Below are 18,911 nucleotides of genomic sequence, written 5' to 3' on the forward strand. Positions count from 1 at the left end.
TAGGAGGAGATGGGGGCTACTTCTTTCCTTGGGGATATCTAGAGGATGTGATCACTTTTATTAATTCTCTTTTCGGATAAACTAAAACACTATTTGTTAAAGTGGAATACTTTTTATTTAGTTTGTCCCAAGCCAGTATGTAAAAATATAATAATCTTGAATAAGTTAGTTGATTATCCGATGATATGGCAATAATTAGAGTTGTTAGTTTAATATGCCTCTTTTGATCTTTTAGATTACGATAGTTCAAGACCAGCTTTAAGTACTTACTAGAATATTCATGTTTTCTTTTTTAGAAAAAATATTTATTATTTATTTATTTTTTGAGAGATGGAAATGATTGATTACCTATAATGCACTGACATACCTCTTCAAATAATTATGTAGTGTCTGACACATATCGGACACAATGTGTTCGAATGCCTCTGGCACGTCCCAAATATGTCAAAAACATGTCTATTTAAAAAATATTAAAATTAAATTTGGCACACGTGTCTTAAATATTTTATGATTTTTTAATATTTCAAAATTTTATTTATTGAAAAAATAAAAACAAAATTTCTCATTTCCTCTTCACTACCCCAAATCAATCGCCTGCACTTAATAGCCAATTTCGTGAATATTTCCATTTTAATTTCTCTCTAGCAAGTTACGATTAGGGTTTCACCAACGTTTGATGCCATCTTAACATCAACATCAAATGCCTTCATAATATCAACATTTCAAAACTATCTCAACATCGAAGTCTGATATTATCTTATTTGATGCTCGACGCCAGCAATTTTTACATATACAATCATGTTCTCGTGTCATTTGAACATCTCATCTTTGCCAATGTTGTCTTAATATTGACGATTAACATTTTCTTGTCATCTACTCTCGATGCCTATTGCACAATATCGATGTTGGGACCTTGACAATATTATTCTCTTATCTCGATGCATGTCACACAACATCAAATGCCGAACTTTTGACATCTTAGTATTAATCATTTCATGCACAAATTCTAGTTAAATGACTTATTATTTCTTAATTATTCTTAATAATCTTCTTATTTAATTTGTATACATTATTTTTAAGGTATAAAAATTATAATATCGTGTTTTATCTGTATTCATATCCTATATTTTTAATAACTGACTTATCCCGTGTTTGTATCATGTCATTTCTGTATCGTAGTGTCGGTGTACGTGCATCACAGCCGACCACTCACAATTTGTTTTGACCACTCACAATTTGTTTTGAATGCTCCCCTTTGCTAGGAAAAGATTGAGTCTTATCATTTCCTCCCAATACTAATTTTGGCTAAGGATTTGAGTTGACTGGCTATTTTCCTTTATCATCTTTATAAATATGATATTTTCCATTATCAATATTGTAGACTAACTGCTTCATTGGCAAGCTATGAAAGAAGAAGTTTAGTGCACTTCACTTTTTCCATATTAAGAGTTTTTATCTTTTAAATCTTTTTTGATGTCCTTTATATTTGGACAAGTTTAATTTCTCAAACTTCACCACCCTGTTTAATAGATTTCGTAATGTAGTAATGGAGGCAATCTATAAAAATAGTAGCATCTTATTGTCGATATTTTCCATTAACAATTAAGCAATATGCTCCGCCTATAGCTATTCACATTTATGCTTATATAACAACAACAAGTTAAGTATTTTGTAACCAACTTGTACAATATTTCCTTTTCTAAGATGAGATCAATAATACTCTTCTCAATTGCATTGCTGAATCTCTTCACAAACACAATTTCTAGTTTTGCTATAGTCTTTGTCAAATTATTGGGGAGTTCAACATGTCATTCAAAAGTAGTTGATGTCACATTACTAACGAATTAGTGGAAGAATTTTCTTTGTCATTTGCTTTTATTTAGTGCTGCATTTGCTTTTGTGCTCAGCCTAGAGCAGTAGCAAAGTGTGTAGTAACTCCAATATTTTAGGTGTTGAAAATAGCATTTGTTAGGTGGATATTAGCACCTTGCCCCAACTTTATAACAAACAATGTGTTCCGAATATCCATTTTGCATAAATAAAAAGTGGGGATTAGTAATCAATATTTGACATCATCCTACTCTTTCAAAATACAGAGATATAATAAGATCTCATTATTATAATTGAGTATGTTTTGTGTTCTTAGCTCTCTCGATTATGAGAGGGAACTTTTGTTTAAGGCTAGTCATTAGAAGCTAAATGCTTGACATATAGTGATTGGAAAATTGATTTAGAATTTAGAAAATTATCATTATAAAGTTAAATTGGATAATAAGAGAATGATAATGAACTAGATCAAGATCACATATTTTTGTTATCCCAAGTTGTAAAAACCCTTGATTTTGTCAAAGGAGATGGTCGACCAAACTTAATCGAAGGATCCTTATTGACAGCCATGTGTTATATCGTTAAAGAAAACCTTATAAACCTAATATGAATGTTTATTTAAGGGGAGAAATTTAAGTCGATTTTTTCTAACAGAGGACTTTGTGACTTATCAAGTGCATCCTATAATTTGCCACTTAAGATATTTAGAGCTAGTAAGGAATATATGCGTCATGGTTGTGACTGTAATATAATGAGGTCATTCTATGACAAAGCCACTAGGTCAGAGGCCCCTATCATTACTATTATTTAATGGTATCATTTGGAGGCAAACCTGCCAGATTAGAGGACACATGTACCATCCTTATTGTTGTAGGATCTTTTTGATGGTCTACACATTGATATACTTTTGACATGATATTAATTCTTTATGAGCATATGTTAATCTTAAATTTATCATCATCATCAAATTGTTGTGAATGTTCAATGGATTATTATTTTTAGCTTTAAGGAAATAAAATTTACTAAAATATTTTTGTACTATGTAGAATTTTGAGATTTCTGTATTTTTTTTATTTGTATTTTAGCCTGAAATGATTTGTCATAGGATTTAGGGGTACTTTGAGAAATAGAATCTCTTCTAGTTGAATTTTTTTGTCAATACAACCATCATTAGGGTTCTTGAATGATTTTATTTTATAACTCCAACTTTATCAATTTTGCTTATTTGCTTATGAAGGCTTGGGTTAAAGGATTAACTTTACAAACTATCATGTAAGCGAGAGTTTTTATTTTGTAATGAACTTTTTTCATAGAAGGCATTGAAGGCCTAACACGAATATAAAATAAAATATCTTCATGAATTTTGCAATTATATATTCATTCATAATAATAGAATTAGAGAATGATTCTTTCATAGTAAATTATTTGAAATTTGCTTCTTGAACATCTCTTAGAATGTTTAAATTTTGTCAGCTCTAGTGTTTTTGTTGAGGATTGGACTTAAAATGTGAGACTTATGAATCTGCTCTGTATGCAGAGCAATATGTTGAGAGTATTCTTATTTGCGGTGAATTTAATTTTGAAAGAAAGAGCATGTTAGTTTCAAAAAATTATTGCACGCTTTTTAATGCAAATCTAACTTGAGTTTGCTTTATTTATTATCCGTATATCATTCTTAAACATTAAGTTCAAATTTGTAGTATTTTTATCAGAGTGCATACAAATGAGTTTGTTTTTTTGCGCTCATGCATGCTTTTTAGTGCACTTGTATGATGTACTTGTATATTTCTTAGTGTGTTTGCATGATGCACTAACACACTTGCATGAATTTCAGCATGTTTGTTCAGTATGCTTGTAGAACAAGTGGTTAAAATTATTTTCAGTGATTTAAAATGTCATGCACATCATGTTGAAGGTAGCTGTCCAACTCATGACATGTAGTAGTGCATTGCGTTATCTTATTCAACATTAGTAAATTATGTACATGCAACATGCTAAACAATTATATTGTGTTTGAAAATCATTTCCTTGAATGCAACTATTTAAGATGCGTAAAGCTTTGATGTAGCAATTCATGTGAATGCATTATCTTTGGAACGTGCACGTGATTGGGTTCATTCTTGATTGCATTCTATCTGCTTATGTGTGTTGTGGGCTAGTTACGAGTGAGGGTGAATTGGAATAGTATTACATGTTTAAAATGGGCATTTTTAATTCATATATGAGTGGATTTAACTCCGGAAGGTCTCACGAGGAATCACTTCTCTTATAAATAGATGGGGTTAACTTAGTTTATTTCCTCATTCACTTGCATTCTCTTTCCTTTATAGGAGTATTCAATAGTGTTCTGAGTATGCAAGGGAGTTTCAAGAGCATGAGAAGTTCTAGTTCTGCTTGTATGCAAGTCATCAGGTGTCTTGCAAGCTCCCTGTATGTTCACCTCAACAATTCTTGTTTTTCATTTTCTGTTTAGGGCTGATTTTTACATTTCATTTGACACAACGTATGTTGCACCTTCCTAATATTCATTTTTTTTCAGTTTGCAATTCTGTTCATCACTTACTTTTATTTTATGTTGCATTAAATGGTCTAAGAATGTTACTTAGGCTTCGTTTGGGACAAATTTCTTATTGCTTCTTAAAGCAGCTTCTCAGTACAAATTTTTTTAATTTGTATTAGAAAGTTGTTTTAAGAAGCAATAAGAAAGCCGTCCCAAACGAAACCTTAAACTTTGTTCTCTTTAAGTTCAGTTTTTTGTAAATTTTGGCAGTCTTCCCTCCATCAGGGGCATCTATAGGGAGTATGAAGCTATCCACAACATAAAGAAAAGTGTGTTTGAGTGGTGTGAACAGCACGGATATGTCTTCTGCTTCCATCGAACTAAAGAAAGTGTGTATAAGTCTTTGTGCTTGAGTAAAAGATTTGTAGTACATAATTTCCCTATCACACTGATGCTATCAAATATTCTGTACTTTTATTTTATATTGAACATTAGTATGTTTTTTATGGTCTTTTCTTTTTTTAGCTATCCAGTGATGGGAAAGCATCCAATGATCATGGTAGGTAGTGCTTGGGGCTTGGTAGACCTTTGGTTTACTGGCACGATTAGTCCTTGGCTGCTGCTGGTTCACGGGTTGGCTTATGGTCCACGGTTCTGGGGCCTATGGTGATGTGTGGAGGAGGTTGGTTCGTTGGAGTTGAGCTCATTTTCTTAGTTGCTAGCTCATTAATGATGAGCTAAAGTTTAGTAGCTTATTAATGTTCTAAAGGTAAGCTCATAAGTTGGATTCATTATTGGAGTGGTCTTGCCCTTCTCCTCCCCTTTTCTTTTTTAATATTTATCTTTGTCCCATGGGATTCCGTGGCTGTTTTTGGGCTTCCTGTGCTGGTTGTTTCCCGTGCCATGGCTCCTTGGTTTTTCGGTTGGCTGCTGGATTCCCGAGCTGGGTGGTCTTTCCGTGTCTTTTGGCGCCTCGGTTCTGTGCGGGCCTCTTTGGTTCTCGTGGCTGCTTCTTCGGTTCCCTGGCTGGGCTGTTTTCCGTGAAATGCTTGGGGGAATTCCGTGACTTATGATGCTTGGGTTCTTGTGAAAATTCATTAAAGTGGTTGTTTGTATTCCCCTTTCTTACCTATAAATATGAGATGTTTTGAGAAGTAGTTGAATATTGAAAGCATTTTTGCTATTGACCTGCGGGTTATTAGAAAAGCTTGCGAGCTTGTTCCATTCTTCTTCCTTTCTCTCGAGGAAAGACTTGCGAGTGCTTTCCACCCTTCGTCTTGGCTTCTAATTTCTTTCGTCTCTCTGCAAGTTCCACTCCATCTGTATTCTTCTCTTGAGCTTTGGTGGTGTTTGTTGGCTGATTTGGGAGAATTTGCTGGAGGAGTTTGGATTGTTCAGTTGCACTATCGTGCAATGGTGGACCATCGGTTTGCTAGCCCTAAAGCACTTATTTTACTTAACCTACATTTCGATGCATGTGAGGAACCCGCTCTGATGGTTGTCTGAGGATAGCGTTGTTTTTATTTTCTTTGTTTCTTTGAATTATCTTCTAGCTTTCTTCGTCGAATTTTGGATGTTATAGATGATTGCTACTATTTGAATCAATTTTGGTTTTAGTTCTACTCTTTGTTCTCTTGTTCTTGGCTTTTCTAACTAGTGTGCTTACATCAAATTGGTATCAGAGAAAGTTTGCTTTTTTTGGGTTGGTAGGAGTCTTTCTATTTAGTGTTTAACAAATGGCTAATGATCATGGGGATTGACAACAAATGATGCAATAATTGAATAATTTGCAACAACAAATCAACACGGTAGCTGAAGCAATTGCTAATCTGAATGTTAATCAAGCTGATGTTAATCCTAATATTCAAACTTCTGAAAGTGAGGAGGAAGAACCTAGAAATCAAAATAGGCGACAAAGAAATTGGGATTACGGAATTAAAATCGATGTCCACAATTTTGAAGGAAAATTACGACCTGAACAATTCATTGAATGTGTAGAAAAAATGGATCAATTTTTTGAATGGAAAGAAATTCCGAATAATCGAAAAGTCAAATTCGCAAGTTTAAAACTAACGGGGCATGCATTAACTTGGTGGAAAAACTTACAAAACAACAGATTAAGACGAGGCAAAGAAAAAATTCAAACTTGAGATAGGATGAAAGAAAAGATGAAAGAAAAATTTCTGCCTTTTGATCATTCAAGAACTATCTTTCAAAAATTTAACAATTTGCATCAAGGTAATCAAACTGTGGAAGAATACACTGAAATTTTTTATAAATTGCAAGCTAGAAACGATTTGGATGTGACTGAGGAGAAAACCATAACAAGATATAATGGGTTAAAATGGACAATTCAGGATCAACTTAACTTGCATCATGTCATTAAATTAGATGAAGCTTATCGCATGGCTTTGAGAGTTGAAAAACAACATTTGCGGGGAAACAACAAAATAACGGAAACATATAAGCTACGACAAACTAGTGGAACTAAGCTTCAATCTCAAACTTCTGCGGGAACTTCGGGTGTGAAAATTAAAGCTATTGAATGTCAAAATCAGGATAAGGGTAAAGGGGTAATGGGATCTAAACCTTCTGAACAATCTAAACTGATTGGGCCTTGTTACAAATGTGGTCTATACGGTCATTTGTCGGCTACTTGCAGAAAAAATAACCCTCCACGAAATAACTTCATAGAAAATGAAAAATAAATAGAGGAAGAGGAAGAGAACGAAACAGAAGCTGTACTAGAAAGGTTTGACTTGGAAGGTGATGAAGGAGAACCATTGTTAGTAATTTGACAAGTTTTAACTGCTCAAATTGAAAAGGAAGATAAATGACTTAGAAGAAACATCTTTAGGACCACCTGCACTGTTGAAGGAAAAATTTTTACCTTAATGATTGATAGTGGAAGTTCAGAAAATTTTGTGTCACAATACATGGTGAATAAGCTTAACTTGAAAACAAAACCTCTTGTTAAGTCATATAAAATAACTTGGTTTAAAGAGGGGGGTGAGGTTCCTATAACCAAACAATGCACTGTGAACTTAACAATTGGAGGAACTTACAAGGATCAAATTGTCTGTGATGTTGTACCTCTTGAAGTCTGTCATATCCTTTTAGGTCATCCATGGCAGTATGATCATAAAATCATTCATGATGGAGAAAATAACACCTATACCTTAATTAAAGATAATGAGTTCACTCTTTTCCCACAAAAAAATATTTCTGACCCAACAACAAAAAATAAAAAGTCTGTGAAATCTCCCACTCCCGAATTGCTTTTAAACACAAATGAATTAACGCAGTTAGATGTGGTATATTTGGTGCTTGGGAAAGAAACTGATTTAATTCTTGGGATTCCTAAAAAAAATACAACCGTTGCTTGATGAATTCTCTGATTTGATACTTGATGAGTTACCAACTGGTTTATCCCCAATGAGAAACATTCAACATCATATTAATTAATTCCTGGAGCTACATTGCCTAATCGTTCACATTATAGAATGAGTTTAAAAGAACATCAAGAACTTTTTCTAAGCAAGTGTCTTAACTGTTGGAAAAAAGGTTTAATCCAGGAAAGTCTGAGTCCTTGTGCTGTGCCTGCTTTGCTTACTCCTAAAAAAGATGGAACATGGAGAATGTGTGTGGATAGCCGAACTATAAATAAGATAACCATCAAATACAGGTTTCCAATTCCTAGGTTGGATGACATGCTTGATATGCTAAGTGGTGCCAAGAATTTTTCTAAAATTGATTTGAAAAGTGGGTATCATCAGATAAGAATTAGACCTGGGGATGAATGGAAAACTGCTTTTAAAACAAAGGAAGGCTTGTATGAATGACTTGTTATGCTTTTTGGTTTGTCAAATGCTCCAAGTACTTTTATACGAACAATGAATCATGTTTTGCGACATTTTATTGAGAAGTTTGTGGTAGTATATTTTGATGATATTCTGATTTATAACATTCGTCCATCTGAACATCTTTTTCATGTCAAACAAATTTTGCAAGCTTTGAGGGAACAAAAATTGTATATCAATTTGAATAAGTGTTCTTTTATAACTTCAAGTTTGACATTCTTGGGTTATATTGTGTTTGCTAAGGGAATCAAAGTAGATCCTGTGAAAATTGAGGCAATAAAGAGCTGGCCTATTCCTAAAAATATCAGTGATGCAAGAGGTTTTCATGGGTTAGCATCTTTTTATCGTCGTTTCATTAAAAACTTCAGTTCTGTGATCGCTCCTATTATTGATTGTTTAAAAAAGGGAATCTTTAAATGGACCCCTGAGGATGAAAAAACTTTTCAACTTATCAAAATCAAAATGAGTCAAGCTCCAATTCTTAGTCTGTCAAATTTGAAAAAGTTTTTGAAGTTGATTGTGATGCTTCGCGTGTTGGTATTGGTGCTATTTTAAGTCATGAAGGAAAGCCTATTGCATACTTTAGTGAAAAGTTAAATGATGTTTGATCTCGATATTCTACTTATGACTTGGAATTTTATGCCATTGTTCAAGATTTGAAATTCTGGAGATGCTATTTGATTCATCAGGAATTTATTTTAAATACTGACCACAAGGCTTTACGATTTTTGGGTTCACAAAAAAATCTGAAGAAAAGACATGCAAAATGGGTTTCTTTCTTGCAAGAATATTCCTTTCATATCAAACATAAGACTGGGGTTTTGAATAAAGTTGCTGATGCTTTAAGTCGAAGATCTCACTTGTTGATAACTGTTTTTCCGACTATTACTTCTTTTGATTTTCTGAAAGATACTTATGCAAGTGATTCTGATTTTAAAAATATTTGGGCTTCTTGTCTTGCTTCTGGAACTAATCCTTCTGCTCAGTTTGTTATACATCAAGGTTTTTTGCTTAAAGGAACTAGACTTTGCATATCTAAGAATTCTTTAAGAGAACAATTTGTGAGAGAATTACATAGTGGAGGTTTGGGAGGTCACTTTAGGCAAGGAAAAACAATTGCTTTAGTTAAAGAAAAATATTTTTGGCCTCATATGAGAAAGGACATTGCTAAGCTGGTTAAACAATGTAAAATATGTCAGGCTTTTAAAGGAACTGTACGAAATTCTGGTTTGTATACTCCTCTGCCTATTCTAAACAAACCTTGGGAAGATATTTCTATGGATTTCATTTTGGGTTTGCCGGTTACTTCTCGAAAATTTGACTCTGTTTTTGTGGTTGTGGATCGATTTAGCAAAATGGCGCATTTTATTCCTTGTAAGAAAACTTCTGATGCTTCTTACATTGCTGATTTGTTTTTCAAAGAAATTGTTTGTCTGCATGGTATTCCTCGTACTTTTACTTATGATCAAGAAACTAGATTTTTAAGTCATTTTTGGAGAACTCTGTGGGCAAAACTTGGAACTACTCTTCAATTTAGTAGTGTTTATCATCCTCAAACTGACGGGCAAACTGAAGTAGTCAATAGAAGTTTAGGAAATTTGTTAAGATGCCTTACTGGAGAAAAATCGTCTAAATGGGATTTAGTGTTACCTCGGGCTGAGTTTGCTTACAATAATTCTGTTAATCGTTCCACTGACAAAACTCAATTTGAAATTATTTATGGGGGACCTATTCCTCACATTTTAGCTAGGAACTCCTTTTCCTTACCTAAAAAAACTAGTGCTGAAGCTTTTGAAACATTTGATCATATAAAAATTGTTCAATAGCAGGTCCTTGAAAAACTTCAAAAGACTAATGCTAAGTACAAGTCTGCTGCTGATAAACATCGAAAAGAAATGAATTTCAATGTGGGTGATTTGGTTATGGCTTATTATCGTCTCCAACTGATTTCCTGTTGGTACTTTTAGAAAGTTAAGTAGAAAAAAGTTTGGCCCTTCTCGTGTGCTTAAAAAATTAGACACTAATGCATACTTGCTGGATCTACCAATTACTGTTGGCACTTCTCCTGTTTTAATGTTTCTGACCTATCTTTGTATGAAGGAAATTTTGATGATTCTGTAGACATTGAAACTTTGCCACTCTTTACTCCTTTGGCAAAGTTTGAAGATCAAATTGAAGATGTTGTTGATATGAAAGTCACTAAAATAAGACATGGGGAACACAAGAGATTCTTGGTCAAATGGAGCAATCGACCATTAACTGACTGCACCTAGATTGATGCTGCTGATCTAAAAAATCGAAATTTGGAGCTTTATGAAAGAGTTGCTAAAACGTTCTCATCGGGAGATGAGAATTTTCCACCAGGGGGGAATTGATGTTATCAAATATTATGTACTTTTATTTTATATTGAACATTAGTATGTTTTTTTTGTTATTTTCTTTTTTTAGCTATCCAATGATGGGAAAGCATCCAATGATCATGGTAGATAGTGCTTGGGGCTTGGTAGACCTTTGGTTTGCTGGCACGATTGGTCCTTGGCTGCTGCTGGTTCACGGGTTGGCTTATGGTCCACGGTTATGGGGCCTATGGTGATGTGTGGAGGTTGGTTCGTTGGAGTTGAGCTCATTTTCTTAGTTGCTAGCTCATTAATGATGAGCTAAAGTTTAGTAGCTCATTAATGTTCTAAAGTAAGCTCATAAGTTGGATTCATTATTGGAGTGGTCTTGTCCCTTCTCCTCCCCTTTTCTTCTTTAATATTTATCTTTGTCCCATGGGATTCCGTGCCTGTTTTTGGGCTTCCTGTGCTGGTTGCTTCCCGTGCCATGGCTCCTTGGTTTTCCGGTTGGCTGCTGGATTCCCGAGCTGGGTGGCCTTTCCGTGTCTTTTGGCGCCTTGGTTCTGTGCGGGCCTCTTTGGTTCCCGTGGCTGCTTCTTCGGTTCCCTGGCTGGGCTGTTTTCCGTGAAATGCTTGGGGGAATTCCGTGACTTATGATGCTTGGGTTCTTGTGAAAATTCATTAAAGTGGCTGTTTGTATTCTCCTTTCTTACCTATAAATATGAGATGTTTCGAGGAGTAGTTGAATATTGAGAGCATTTTTGCTATTGACCTGCGGGTTATTGGAAAAGCTTGCGAGCTTGTTCCATTCTTCTTCCTTTCTCTCGAGGAAAGACTTGCGAGTGCTTTCCACCCTTCGTCTTGGCTTCTAATTTCTTTCGTCTCTCTGCAAGTTCCACTCTATCTGTTTCCTTCTTCTTGAGCTTTGGTGGTGTTTGTTGGCTGATTTGGGAGCATTTGCTGGAGGAGTTTGGATTGATCAGTTGGACTATCGTGCAGTGGTGGACCATCGGTGCTAGCCCTAAAACACTTATTTTACTTAACCTACATTTCGATGCATGTGAGGAACCCGCTCTGACGGTTGTTTGAGGATAGCATTGTTTTTATTTTCTTTGTTTCTTTGAATTCTCTTTTATCGTTCTTCGTCGAATTTTGGATGTTATAGATGATTTCTACTATTTGAATCAAGTTTGGTTTTAGTTCTACTCTTTGTTCTCTTATTCTTGGCTTTCCTAACTAGTGTGCTTACATCAAATTGGTATAAGAGAAGGTTCGCTTATTTTTGGGTTGGTAGGAGTCTTTCTCTTTAATGTTTAACAAATGGCTAATGATCATGGGGATTAGCAACAAATGATGCAACAATTGAATAATTTGCAACAACAAATCAACACGGTAGCTTAAGCAATTGCTAATCTGAATGTTAATCAAGCTGATGTTAATCCTAATATTCAAACTTCTGAAATTGAGGAGGAAGAACCTAGAAATCAAAATAGGCGACAAAGAATTTGGGATTACGGAATTAAAATCGATGTCCACAATTTTGAAGGAAAATTATAACTTGAACAATTCATTGAATGGGTAGAGAAAATGAATCAATTTTTTGAATGGAAAGAAATTCCGGATAATCGAAAAGTCAAATTCGCAAGTTTAAAACTAACGGGGTATGCATTAACTTGGTGGAAAAACTTACAAAACAACAGATTAAGACGAGGCAAAGAAAAAAATTCAAACTTGGGATAGGATGAAAGAAAAGATGAAAGGAAAATTTCTGCCTTCTGATCATTCAAGAACTATCTTTCAAGAATTTAACAATTTGCGTCAAAGTAATCAAATTGTGGAAGAATACACTGAAAATTTATATAAATTGCAAGTTAGAAACGATTTGGGTGAGACTGAGGAGAAAACCATAACAAGATATCTTAATGGGTTAAAATGGACAATTCAGGATCAACTTAACTTGCATCATGTCATTAAATTAGATGAAGCTTATCGCATGACTTTGAGAGTTGAAAAACAACATTTGCGGGGAAACAACAAAATAACGGGAACATATAAGCGACGACAAACTAGTGGAACTAAGCTTCAATCTCAAACTTCTGCAGGAACTTCGGGTGTGAAAACTAAAGCTATTGAAAGTCAAAATCAGGATAAGGGTAATGGGGTAATGGGATCTAAACCTATTGAACAATCTAAACTGATTGGGCCTTGTTACAAATGTGATCTATACGGTCATTTGTCGCCGACTTGCAGAAAAATAACCCTCCACGAAATAACTTCATAGAAAATAAAAAGGAAATAGAGGAAGAGGAAGAGAACAAAACAGAATTTGAAACAGAAGCTGAATTAGAAAAGTTTGACTTGGAAGGTGATGAAGAAGAATCATTGTTAGTAATTCGACAAGTTTTAACTGCTCAAATAGAAAAGGAAGATAAATGACTTAGAAGAAACATCTTTAGGACCACCTGCACCGTTGAAGGAAAAATTTATACCTTAATGATTGATAGTGGAAGTTCAGGAAATTTTGTGTCACAACACATGGTGAATAAGCTTAACTTGAAAACAAAACCTCTTGTTAAGTCATATAAAATATCTTGGTTTAAAGAGGGGGGTGAGGTTCCTATAACCAAACAATGCACTGTAAACTTAACAATTGGAGGAACTTACAAGGATCAAATTATATGTGATGTTGTACCTCTTGAAGTCTGTTATATCCTTTTAGGTCGTCCGTGGCAGTATGATCATAAAATCATTCATGATGGAGAAAAGAACACATATACGTTAATTAAAGATAATAAGGAGTTCACTATTTTTCCACAAAAAAATATTTCTATCCCTGCAACAAAAAATAAAAAGTCTGTGAAATCTCCCACTCCTGAATTGCTTTTAAACACAAATGAATTAACGCAGTCTGATGTGGTATATTTGGTGCTTGGGAAAGAAACTGATTTAACTCTTGGGATTCCTAAAGAAATACAGCCGTTGCTTGATGTATTCTCTGATTTGATACTTGATGAGTTACCAACTGGTTTACCCCCAATGAGAAACATTCAGCATCATATTGATTTAATTCGTGGAGCTACATTGCCTAATCGTTCACATTACATAATGAATCCAAAAGAACATCAAGAACTTTCTAAGCAAGTGTCTGAACTGTTGGAAAAAGGTTTAATCCAGGAAAGTTTGAGTCCTTGTGCTGTGCTTGCTTTGCTTACTCCTAAAAAAGATGGAACCTGAAGAATGTGTGTGGATAGCAGAGTCATAAATAAGATAACCTCAAATACAATTTTCCAATTCCTAGGTTGGATGACATGCTTGATATGCTATGTGGTGCCAAGGTTTTTTCTAAAATTGATTTGAAAAATGAGTATCATCAGATAAGAATTAGACCTGGGGATGAATGAAAAACTGCTTTCAAAACAAAGGAAGGCTTGTATGAATGGCTTGTTATGCCTTTTTGTTTGTCAAATGCTCCAAGTACTTTTATGCGAACAATGAATCATGTTTTGCGACCTTTTATTGGGAAGTTTGTGGTAGTATATTTTGATGATATTCTGATTTACATCATTCGTCCATCTGAACATATTTTTCATGTCAAACAAATTTTGCAAGCTTTGAGGGAACAAAAATTGTATATCAGTTTGAAGAAGTGTTCTTTTATGACTTCAAGTTTGACATTCTTGGATTACATTGTGTCTGCTAAGGGAATCAAAGTAGATTCTGTGAAAATTGAGGCAATAAAGAGCGGGCCTGTTCCTAAAAATATCAGTGAGGTAAGAGGTTTTCATGGGTTAGCATCTTTTTATCGTCGATTCATTAAAAACTTCAGTTCTGTGATCGCTCATATTACTGATTGTTTTAAAAAGGGAATCTTTAAATGGACCCCTGAGGCTGAAAAAGCTTTTCAACTCATCAAAATCAAAATGAGTCAAGCTCCAATTCTTAGTCTGCCAAATTTTGAAAAAGTTTTTGAAGTTGATTGTGATGCTTCGCATGTTGGTATTGGTGCTGTTTTAAGTCTTGAAGGAAAGCCTATTGCATACTTTAGTGAAAAGTTAAATGATGTTCGATCTCGATATTCTACTTATGGCTTGTAATTTTATGCCATTGTTCAAGTTTTGAAATTCTGGAGATGCTATTTGATTCATCAGGAATTTATTTTAAATACTGACCACAAAGCTTTACGATTTTTGGGTTCACAAAAAAATCTGAACAAAAGACATGCAAAATGGGTTTCTTTCTTGCAAGAGTATTCTTTTCATATCAAACATAGGACTGAGGTTTTGAGTAAGGTTGCTGATGCTTTAAGTCGAAGATCTCACTTGTTGATAACTGTTTTTCCGACTATTACTTCTTTTGATTTTTTGAAAGATACTTATGCAAGTGATTCTGATTTTAAAAATATTTGGGCTTCTTGTCTTGCTTCTGGAACTAATCCTTCTGCTCAGTTTGTTATACATCAAGGTTTTTTGTTTAAAGGAACTAAACTTTGAATATCTAAGAATTCTTTAAGAGAACAATTTGTGAGAGAATTACATAGTGGATGTTTGGGAGGTCACTTTAGGCAAGGAAAAACAATTGCTTTAGTTGAAGAAAAATATTTTTGGCCTCATATGAGAAAGGACATTGCTAAGCTGGTTAAACAATGTAAAATATGTCAGGCTTTTAAAGGAACTGCACAAAATTCTGGTTTGTATACTCGTCTGCCTATTCCAAACAAACCTTGGGAAGATATTTCTATGGATTTCATTTTGGGTTTGCCGGTTACTTCTCGAAAATTTTACTTTGTTTTTGTGGTTGTGGATCGATTTAGCAAAATGGCGCATTTTATTCCCTGTAAGAAAACTTCTGATGCTTCTTACATTGATGATTTGTTTTTCAAAGAAATTGTTCGTCTGTATGGTATTCCTCGTACTTTTACTTCTGATCGAGACACTAGATTTTTAAGTCATTTTTTGAGAACTCTGTGGGCAAAACTTGGAACTGCTCTTCAATTTAGTAGTGCCTATCGTCCTCAAACTAACGGACAAACTGAAGTAGTCAATAGAAGTTTAGGAAATTTGTTAAGATGCCTTGTTGGAGAAAAACTATCTCAATGGGATTTAGTATTACCTCAGGCTGAGTTTGCTTACAATAATTCTGTTAATCGTTCCACTGGCAAAACTCCATTTGAAATTATTTATGGGCAACTTATTCCTCACATTTTAGATAGGAACTCCTTATCCTTACCTAAAAAAACTAGTGCTGAAGCTTTTGAAACATTTGACCACATAAAAACTGTCCAACAACAGGTCATTGAAAAACTTCAAAAGACTAATGCTAAGTACAAGTCTGCTGCTGATAAACATCGAAAATCAGTGAATTTCAATGTGGGTGATTTGGTTATGGCTTACTTTCGTCACCAACGATTTTCTGTTGGTACTTTTAGAAAGTTAAGCAGAAAAAACTTTTCATGTGCTTCGAAAATTAGACACTAATGCCTACTTGCTAGATCTACCAATTACTATTGGCACTTCTCCTTTTTTTAATATTTCTGACCTATCTTTATATGAAGGAAATTCTGATGATTCTATAGACATTGAAACTTTGCCACTCTCTACTCCTTTGGAAAGTATGAAGATCAAATTGAAGATGTTGTTGATATGAAAGTCACTTAAACAAGACATGGGGAACACAAGAGGTTCTTGGTCAAATGGAGCAATCGATCATTAATTGACTGCACCTGGATTGATGCTGCTGATCTAAAAAATTGAAATTTGGACCTTTATGAAAGAGTTGCTAAAACGTTCTCATCGGAAGATGAGAATTTTTCACCAGGGGGGAATTGATGCTATCAAATATTATGTACTTTTATTTTATAATGAAATTAGTATGTTTTTTTATGTTCTTTTCTTTTTTTTGCTATCCAATGATGAGAAAGCATCCAATGATCATGGTAGGTAGTGCTTGGGGCTTGGTAGACCTTTGGTTTGCTGGCACGATTGGTCCTTGGCTGCTGCTGGTTCACAGGTTGGCTTATGGTCCACGATTTTGGGGCCTATGCTGATTTGTGGAGGAGGTTGGTTCGTTGGAGTTGAGCTCATTTTCTTAGTTGCTAGCTCATTAATGATGAGCTAAAGTTTAGTAGCTCATTAATGTTCTAAAGGTAAGCTCATAAGTTGGATTCATTATTGGAGTGGAGAGCATTTTTGCTATTGACCTGCGGGTTATTGGAAAAGCTTGCGAGCTTGTTCCATTCTTCTTCCTTTCTCTCGAGGAAAGACTTGTGAGTGCTTTCCACCCTTCATCTTGGCTTCTAATTTCTTTCATCTCTCCGCAAGTTCCACTCCATCTGTATCCTTCTTCTTGAGCTTTGGTGGTGTTTGTTGGCTGATTTGGGAGCATTTGCTGGAGGAGTTTGGATTGATCAGTTGGACTATCGTGCAGTGGTGGACCATCGGTTTGCTAGCCCTAAAGCACTTATTTTACTTAACCTATATTTCGATGCATGTGAGGAACCCGCTCTGACGGTTGTCTGAGGATAGCATTGTTTTTATTTTCTTTATTTCTTTGAATTCTCTTCTAGCTTTCTTCATTGAATTTTGGATGTTATAGATGATTTCTACTATTTGAATCAAGTTTGGTTTTAGTTCTACTCTTTGTTCTCTTGTTCTTGGCTTTTCTAACTAGTGTGCTTACATCACACACCAAGAAAGGCATGTCTAGGTACTTGTATTTTTTTGGAGGCATGATCTTTTTCTCCTTTGCACCAAGAAAGGTGTGTATAAGGCCTTCAACTCCCATCATGCCAATAAAGACGCTTACAATGATCTATATGAGGAATAAGCAAACAAAATTGGCTTTCCTCTCATATAGAAAGTTGGATATGGATACTTATATAGAGGCTTGAGCTTTCCTTACAATATACCTTACACATGAAATGGTGACTATGGCACGTGTGCGGTGAATTGACAAGATGAATAGTGACATTTTTTTCTCATTTTTACTCTCATTTTAGAGAAAGTGAGGAGATAAAATGGAGATAGAGAAAGAGTGAGTGAGAGGGAAAGAAAGTGAGATAAAGAGAGAAAGAGAGAGAGAAGAGAGAGGGAGTGAAAGAAAAATAAAGAGTTTATAAGCTTGAAAGATAAAGAGAAAGAGAGTGAGCTAGAAAGAAAAAGAGAGTGAGAATTAGAGAGAGAGAGAGAGAGAGAGAGAGAGAGAGAGAGAGAAGGGATAGGGAGAAGGAAAGAGAGAACGAGACTAAGGACATTAGAGAGAGAAAGAGAAAAAAGAAAGTGAGAGAAAGAGAGTTAGAGAGAAAGAGAGGAAAAAGAGAGCTAGAGGAAGGAAGAGTGAGAGGAAAAGAGAGAAGGGAGATAGAGAGATAAAGAGAAGGAAATGGGGATATAAGAAGAGAAGGAGAGGAGAAAAATATTGGATTTAGATGAAAATGATAGATAATGTGGTCACGATAGTTGTTTAGTAGCAAGCTTTGAATGGTATTTAATATAAATTTGCAAGTCTTTGAACTCCACACACAGCTTGTCCTGTCGATGCCTCTCATGTGCTCCCTGTGGTTTCCTTGATTCTTTGTTGATGACGATTTTTGGGTATCAATCGGGAGTGGTTGATTCAGAGAGCTAGAGAGGGAATGTGCAAGTGAGCAAGAGTGAGGGTAGTTGGGGTTCATATGAGTGTAGATGTGAGGGACCGCTACTTAATTTGACTAGGCGAGGATAGGGCATAGGTATAAGGAAGTGAGGGAGATTTGGGGTGCATGAGCTTGGGTATGGCATGGGTTGGTGGTGTGGGCTTAGGTAGAGTTTGTAGGATTTTTTTTTAAATAATATTAATATTAATAATTTGATTATATATTAATTTATAATTTCTTCTCCCCCCTTTATATATATGCATTAAAAAAGTAAGTTAATGTATGCGTCGACTTCTCATCATTTGCGAACATTGATTTGTACACGGACACGGGTTGGACATGGTCAATTATTGAAAATATAGGACACGGACACGGTTGGACATGGTATTATGATTTTTATATTTTAAAAATAATGTATAAAAATTAAATAAGTATAATTTTAAAGATAATTTAAAAATAATAAGTCATTTAACAAGAATTTGTGCTTAAAATGATTATTGTTAGGATGTCGAGAGTTGAGTGTCGATGTCGTTTATCAGTCTTCGAGAGAGGAGATGAAAATACCTTTACTGTCAAAGAGAAATGAAAATGATATTATTCGATGAATGGGGTATTAAGTACAGACAATTGATTTGGTGTTATGGATAGGAAATAAGAAATTTAATTTTTATATTTTAAATAAGTAAAATTTTTAAATACAAGAAATTTTATTTAAAAAATTCATAAAATATTTAAGATATGTGTGTCAGACGCGTGTC

At 34.6% G+C, this 18,911-nt stretch overlaps 1 protein-coding gene across 4 annotated transcripts in view; it reads left to right on the forward strand.

Moving 5' to 3' along the window:
- LOC110114667 (dystrophia myotonica WD repeat-containing protein) overlaps positions 1 to 18,911 on the forward strand; it is a 53,536-nt gene that overhangs the window by 19,586 nt on the left and 15,039 nt on the right. The window lies entirely within an intron of this gene.

Source organism: Dendrobium catenatum, unplaced genomic scaffold (assembly GCF_001605985.2).
Source record: "Dendrobium catenatum unplaced genomic scaffold, ASM160598v2 fragScaff_scaffold_323, whole genome shotgun sequence".
Classification (NCBI taxonomy): Eukaryota; Viridiplantae; Streptophyta; class Magnoliopsida; order Asparagales; family Orchidaceae; genus Dendrobium; species Dendrobium catenatum.